Source organism: Petaurus breviceps, unplaced genomic scaffold (genome assembly GCF_028583685.1).
Source record: "Petaurus breviceps papuanus isolate PSGF00001 unplaced genomic scaffold, PetGlider_PUasm1.0 226, whole genome shotgun sequence".
Classification (NCBI taxonomy): Eukaryota; Metazoa; Chordata; class Mammalia; order Diprotodontia; family Petauridae; genus Petaurus; species Petaurus breviceps.
In genome coordinates, this window is record NW_027185890.1 from 2,558,515 (window position 1) to 2,565,853 (window position 7,339).

A 7,339-nucleotide genomic window follows, 5' to 3' on the forward strand; every position below is an offset into this window, starting at 1 on the left:
CCTATCCCACAGGCAGATTTTGAGGGCTGCCTCATTTCAATTTCTGAGAGACACAGTCAGATCTCCTTTCCTCTGACTTTTCAGACAGTCAGTCTTTCTGGGATGGAATGAGTACTGGATACACCTGGCACAGAGGAATGTACTAGATGGCCACTGAGGGTCCCTTCTGTTTCTTTAATTCTATAAACAAATTCCCCACCTGAGCTCTGTGCACCCCTCTTCTGCTGCTGAAAAGATGACAGTTCTGCTGTAGAATCAGAGGAGGACTTGGAGGAAGGAGAAGAAGGTGAGGAGTATGGAGGAAGAAATGACCTTTGGGACCTGGTTACTATTTCTGCTTTGCTTCTGATCCCTAAACTGGGATTCAGAAAAACCACAAGGTAATGCAGGTCAAGGGATCAAAGGTGAAGGGTCACACATTATTAAAAAGAAATCCAAAAGGACGTCTGCATCATGATCTCTCATCAGTGTTCCAGCGGTGCCTCTCTCTGGGTAAACTTGAAGATTTCGGTAGACATTCAAGCAGCTTTTTCGGTAAAAAGATTTTTACATGACTGCCATTGCTGTTCCTATGATCATCCATCAAGAAGTGCTGAGATGAGAATGCAGTGACTATTTTTCCAACGGCAACAGCATATCTAACACTCCAGTCTTCTGCCAGAACCCGAGCCCCTGGGGCAGGCAGGCAGCACAGGGCTGGTCCTAGGCTGTGCTGCAGGAACACACATTCCTGTTTGTTTTCAGCAGCCATTTCCCCTCCGCGCGCCACATCCTCCTCCTCCTCTTCCTCCTCCTTGTGACCTGGATCCCGAGAGCGCACCTCGTACCGCCTCCGCCAGCTCAGCCACTAGCATTAATTTTTAAAAAGCAATTGAGTTCCAAATTTTGTCTCCCTTCACTCCCCTCTACCCTCCTTGAGAAGTCAAACAATTGGATATAGTCCATAAATGTGCAGTTGTGCAACACATTTCCACATTAGCCATATTGCAAAAGAAAACACATACCAAAAAAGAGAAAGAAAAATCCAAGAATAAATACAGTTAAAAAAAAAAGGATGGTTTAATGTGCATTCAGATTCCATCAGTTATTTCTATGAACCTGGATATCATTTTTCATCATAAGTCTTTCATATCATTGTATTTCTGGGCATAGCTAAGCTCACAGTTGATCTTTGTACAATATTGCTGTTACTGTATACAAGATTCTCCTGGTTCTGCTCTTTTTAAATTTCCATTTGTTCATGTAAAATCTTACCAGGTTCTTCTGGAAGCATCCTGCTTATCATTTCTTCACCATTTGATAGCACTTTGGGCATAGGTCCACATTGCTTTCCAGAATGTTTTGAACACTTCACAACTCTATCAACAATGCATTAGTGTCCCAATTTTCCCACATCCCCTCCAAAATGTATAATTTTCATTTTTTGTCTTATTAGCTAAGCTGACAGGTGTGAGGAGGTACCTCAGGGTTTAGTTTGTATTCCTCTAATTAATAGAGATTAGAGCATTTTTATGTTATAGATAGCTTTCATTTCTTCTTTTGAAAACTACCTGTTTATATCCTTTCCCCATTTATAAATTGTGGAATGACTTGTATTCATATACATTTGACCCAGTTTTCTATATATTTGAGAAATGAGGCCTTTATCAATGAAATTTATTGTAGAAAAATTTCCTCCAGTTTCCTACTTTCCTTCTAATCTTGGCTTCATTGGTTTTATTTGTGCAAAACCTTTTAAATTTGATGTAATTAAAATGATCTGTTTTACTTCCTGTATTGCTCTTTCCATATCTCTTTGGTTATAAATTCTTCCCTTATTCATTTCTGATAGAAAAATATTCCATGCTCCCCTAATTTGTTTATGATATCACTCTTTATGCCTAAAGTTTCTAATTAATTGTGTTTTTTTTTCATTTGTTGGGTTTTTTAAGGATAATTTTAATTGCATGCCCAATTCATTGATTGACTCTTTATTTTACTGATATACACGTTAAAAGACAAAAATTTCCCCTTAGCACTGCTTTGGCTCCACCCAGCAGGTTTAGTAATCTTGTCGTATTGTTGTCATTCTCTTTAATGAAATTATTGATTGTTTCTATGATTTGTTCTTTCACCCACTCTTTCTGTAAGATTAGATTATTTAGTTTTCAACTAACTTTTGATCTATGCTTCCATAGCCCTTAATTAAGAGTATTTTAATTGTATTATGATCTGAAAACTGTGTATTTATTATTTCTCTATTTATACACTTGGTTGTGAGGTTTTTGTACCCTACTTGAAGGTGTCTTATACAGCTGAGATAATGTATATTCCTCTCCATTCCCATTCATTTTTTTCCAGAGGTTTATCACATCTAACTTTTATAAGATCTATTCATCCCCTTTACTTCTTTATCATTTATTTTATGATGAGATTTTTCTATGAGCAGAAAGTTTTGGTCCCCCACTAGTATAGTTTTACCATCTATTTTATTCTATAATTCATTTAACTTTTCCATTAATAATTTGGATGCTTTGCCATTTTGTGCCTATATGTTCAATATTGATATTACTTAATTTTCTTTGGAGTTTTTTTTTTTTAGCAAGATGTAGTTTCCCTGCTTATTACTTTTCATTAGGTCTCTTTTTGCTTTTGCTTTATCTGTTTGCTTCTCCTGGCTTTTTTTTTTCAATTCACCTGTAGCCTAATAGATTCTTCTCCTGCCTCTTAATTCTGGGGGTGTCTCTCTGTTTCTAGTTTGTTTCTTGTAAACAGTGTATTTTTGTGTTCTGGTTTCTAATCCATTCTGCTATCTGCTTCCATTTTATGGGTGTGTTGATACTATTCACATTCAGAGTTATGATTGCTAACTGTGCATTCCGCTCCATCCTATTTTCTTCTATTTATCCCTTTTCTCTCTCTTTTTATTTTGTACCTCTTCTAAAGTGTGTTTTTCTTCTGAGGACCACCTTATATTATCTACCTCCCCTTTTAACTTCTCCCTACCCCTACCTCCTTCTCTTTTCTTCCTCCTTCTACTTCCTTGTTAGGTCAATTATATTTCTATTACCAGTTGAATGTATACACACACACACACACACACACTTTTTCTATTTTTTTTTCTTGAAGTTTTATTGATATATTTTGTTTTCACATCAGCCATTTTGGGATATGTCCTCTCCCCATCCTCCAATCAGAGACCCGTTCCATGTAACGAAAAAAAGCAGTTAAGCAAAACCGATACAGCTACATCTTCTAATATTTTATGCAACATTCATACCCACTAATCCAAGGAAAGAAGAGAAAGGCATTTATGGCTTGTTCTATTTCATTTTCTAAGAACATGTTGTTTAAGCTATTTCTTATTTTGTGTATTTTATATTTTGTAGCGTAATCACATTTTTTGTTAAAAACTGTAACATCTCAACTTGACTGAATCCCTACAAATCCTTATCTGCACTCATTTAGCCACTGCCCTGCTTAGCTGCCAATCTCTTGTCTCTCTCTTCAGCAATTGTAAGGCAGATACCCTTTCCTCAGGGAAGAGATCCAAGGCTTATTACCTTTGCCAGTAACAAAAATGTTGGAGAGCCTGGTGGCAAAACTATTGCCATTGGCATCTTTTACATGGACAACATCAAAAGAGCCAGGATGTTTCTCTGTTTGTGATCACACCAATTCGACCCAAATTAGCCCCACCGGTCACCATACATAGGTTACCAGTATCAAACTTGATAAAATCAGTGATCTTGCCAGCCTCTAAATCAATCTGAACTGTCATTCACTTTGATCAGAGGATCTGGGTAACGGATGGTATGGGCATCATGGGTCACCAGATGGGGAATACCTTTTGTACCCACAAAAGTTTTCCTCACTTTGCACAATTTATATTTAGCTTCCTTGGCTGTAATATGATGAAAGGCAAAGTGTCCCTTTGTGTCATAAACCAGATGGAAATGTTCACCTGTCTTCTCAATGCTAATGACATCCATAAAGCCAGCTGGGTATGTAATATCAGTGTGAACCTTGCCATCATTCTGATGAATCACTGCATGCAGATCTTCTTTACTTCATCTCCAGTCAGGGCATACTTCAGTCTGTTTCTCAGGAAGATGATGAGTGGGAGACACTCCCTAAACTTGTGGGGACCTGTTGATGGTCTTGGAGCAAAAACTTCTGTTAACTTGTCCAGCATCCAATGCTTTGGAGCTGCTACACACTTCAAATGCTTCTTGGGACCACGAGCCATGGTTACACTGAACCTGAGTTAAAATGAGAACTTTACTCAGCTGTAGGATCAGAGTCTCTGTCTACTTATACTCTGTGTGTGTTTGGCCAATTCACTGTACCCTTTCGGGCCTTACCGTATTTATCAGCAGCGCAAATAGACGTTCCAAAGGCCACACAGAAAGAGCCACACTTTTTCTTCTGAAACCAGTTTAGAGGTGTGAGGTTCAAGCATTGCTTCCCTCCTTCATTTCACCCTTCACTGTAAAAAACTCTTCCTTATGTGCTTCTTTATATGAGATAATTTTCCTCATTCTTCCTCTCCCTTCCTGCTTCTCCAAGGGCATCCATTTCTTGGTTGGCCATTTTTTTGTATATTAAATCAACATAATTGACTTACTCCCATGCCTTCTTTCTTGTAGAATCCTTCCAGCAGCTCTAATAATGATAACATTTTTAGAAATTTCATTTATTGTCTTCCCATATAGGAAGGTAAAAAAAAAATTAACCCTATTGAGTTCCTTATGATTTCTATTTCATGTTTGCTTTTTCATGCTTCTATGGAATCTTACATTTTAAGATCAAATTTTCTATTCAGTTCTGGTGCTTTCATCAGAATAGTAATATTTCATCTTTCGATCTGCATTCTGTTTCTTACTCAGGAAATGCACCTCATTTCTTGGGATTGCAATCAGTGTTGCTTCTTGAGGTCTCCATTCCTTTGGTACCAGGAGTAATAGTGTTCCTCAATGTTCCTGATCTCTTGTGCCTAGAAGTGTTACTACTCCAAAGGATCCCTGTTCTATTGGGGCCAGAAATGATGTTGTTCTTTAGGGTTCCTGATCCCTCTTGACCAAAAATGTTCCACTCTGCCCTTGAACTCTGACCCAGAAGTAGATAAGGGCAATTTATTTGCCAAATAAAATTTAATCTGTTTGTCCAGCACAATGCAGGGACCCCCTGTAAACTCTTTCTGACCATTTGCCAGGTTCCCTTATTATCTCTGACTTAAAATCTTTGGAAGCTGCTGCTATTTCTGACACCATCACCTAGTCCTGCCACTGGTGGATTCTAGATCACTCTCCATTACTGTTTCAGAGATCTTTTTTCTGACCTCTTAAGTTATCTTGGACTGGTTTATTGTCTTACTCTGAACTTTTATTTGCCCTGTCACTCCAGAATTTGATTTGAGGCATTGTTTTAAGTTGTTTGGAGGGGAATGTTAAGAGAGCTGGGCTTTGTGCCTTCTCTTCTCCACTATTTTTGGTCCACTCTCAAGAGTTCCTAAAGAATTTTTATGTAAGGGATTTTGTTATAGACAATGTTTCATAATGTATTATTTATTTATATATGCATTTATGGGGATGTATTTCTCAAAATATGTTTATGTTTGATAATGTGTAATCAACTTTCCCCCTTCTCTACTACTCAATGCATAGATAGATACCCTAGGAGTATAGAGCGGGAGGGTTATTTAGAACTTTGAGGTTATTTAGTATCCTCTTATTTTTTTCTTCTTTTTTCTTTTTTTTTTGCTTTTTGGAGGGGAGGGGAGGGCAATTGGGGTTAAGTGACTAACACATGGCTAGCTTTTGTGTTAAGTGTCTGAGGCTGGATTTGAACCCAGGTCTTACTGACTCCAGGGCCGGTGCTCTCTTCACTGTGCCACCTAGCCACCCCACTATCATCTTGTTTTAAAGATGAAAACACTGACATCTAGTAAGATTCAGCAAAATGAAAAAAATACTGACTCTAGTCAATTACTACCTAAGACAAGAAGATATAGAAATTATGTATACAAACACATGTAACTGTATATATACATATATTATCTGTTGACTAAAATTCAGTGAGAATAGGTATTCTGATATTAGCCTCAGAGTCAGAAAACCAGGGTTCAATCACATGCCCTTATATTAGCTATCCATATCTGTTGCCAAGTCAGTTCCCCTCACAGACCCTTAGTTTCTCCATCTGTAAAATCTGGACTTCTCTTTGTTAAGTTGTGTAGTTGTGTCTGACTCTTTGTGACTATTTTTTTTAAAGCAATTGGGGTTAAGTAACTTGCCCAAGGTGTGTGTGTGTGTGTGTGTGTGTGTGTGTGTGTGTGTGTGTGTGTGTTAAGTATCTGAGTCTGGAACTGATCCCAGGTTCTCCTGTTTCTGGGGCCAGGGCTCTTACTCACTGCACCATGTAGTGGCCCCATGACTCCATTTTTAAATGAGATTTTCTTGGCAAAGGTACTGGATTAGTTTGCCATTTCCTTCTCCAGGGTCCCTATTTTACATTTGAAGAAACTGATACAGAGATCAAATCATTTGCCCAGGGCAGCTACCAAATGTCTAATGATCAATTTGAACTCAGGTCTTTCTCACTCCAGGTCTAGCACTCTATTAACTGTACCACCTAGGTTCCTCCAAAATCTAAATGTTCATATCATAATACCTTGCTTCACAATGTTGTTGAGAGGAATTGTGTTCCGAAAACCTGTCGCCATTACCAATATTTGAGTGAGCTCTTACGTTCCTTCTAACTGCAAAATACACTCTGATACTCTGAAGTCTTGGTGGCTTTATTACAGTGGGTTCTACCTCCATTGACAGGATTACAAACCTTCTATTTTCTTTATGCTAAATCCCATTTACCTAAGTTTTTCTATAATTTTCCAGAGAGGAATTGCCCAATATTATAGCTCTCTCACTTGAGAGAGCTCCCAGGTCCTACCAGGCTAGAGAGGCTTTGAGGTTGGGCTCACCAACAATCTTATGTCTAAAAACATTGGCCACTACTGAGGGATAGTATTTGACCATGACAACTAATAACAAAGATTTTAAAAAGATAAAATTTCATACTGTCATTTAAAAATTAGATTTTTTTTGTAGATCATTCCTGGCAGAACTCCATGCCAGAAAGTTGATCTGGTCACAAGCATCAAAGATAAGGAAGATTATTTATTTTCTATCAAGTAAATCCATCATTGAGTGGACACCATTTAAAGCATCTGAATAAAGGTAATGTATGAGCCAGTGGAATGCAATGAATTCTTATTTCTGCAAACATCTGCATCTGCATAATGTTTAATGCAAGATATCTTGAAATTTGCCCAAAAGGCTTTTTAGTCTCCAGGTTAGTG

General features: G+C 37.9%; 1 pseudogene; it reads right to left on the bottom strand.

Annotated features, from left to right (window-relative positions):
• Positions 1 to 3,084: 3,084 nt before the first annotated feature.
• On the bottom strand, positions 3,085 to 4,271 carry LOC138166770 (small ribosomal subunit protein eS4-like; annotated as a pseudogene).
• Between the last annotated feature and the right edge of the window lie 3,068 nt (positions 4,272 to 7,339).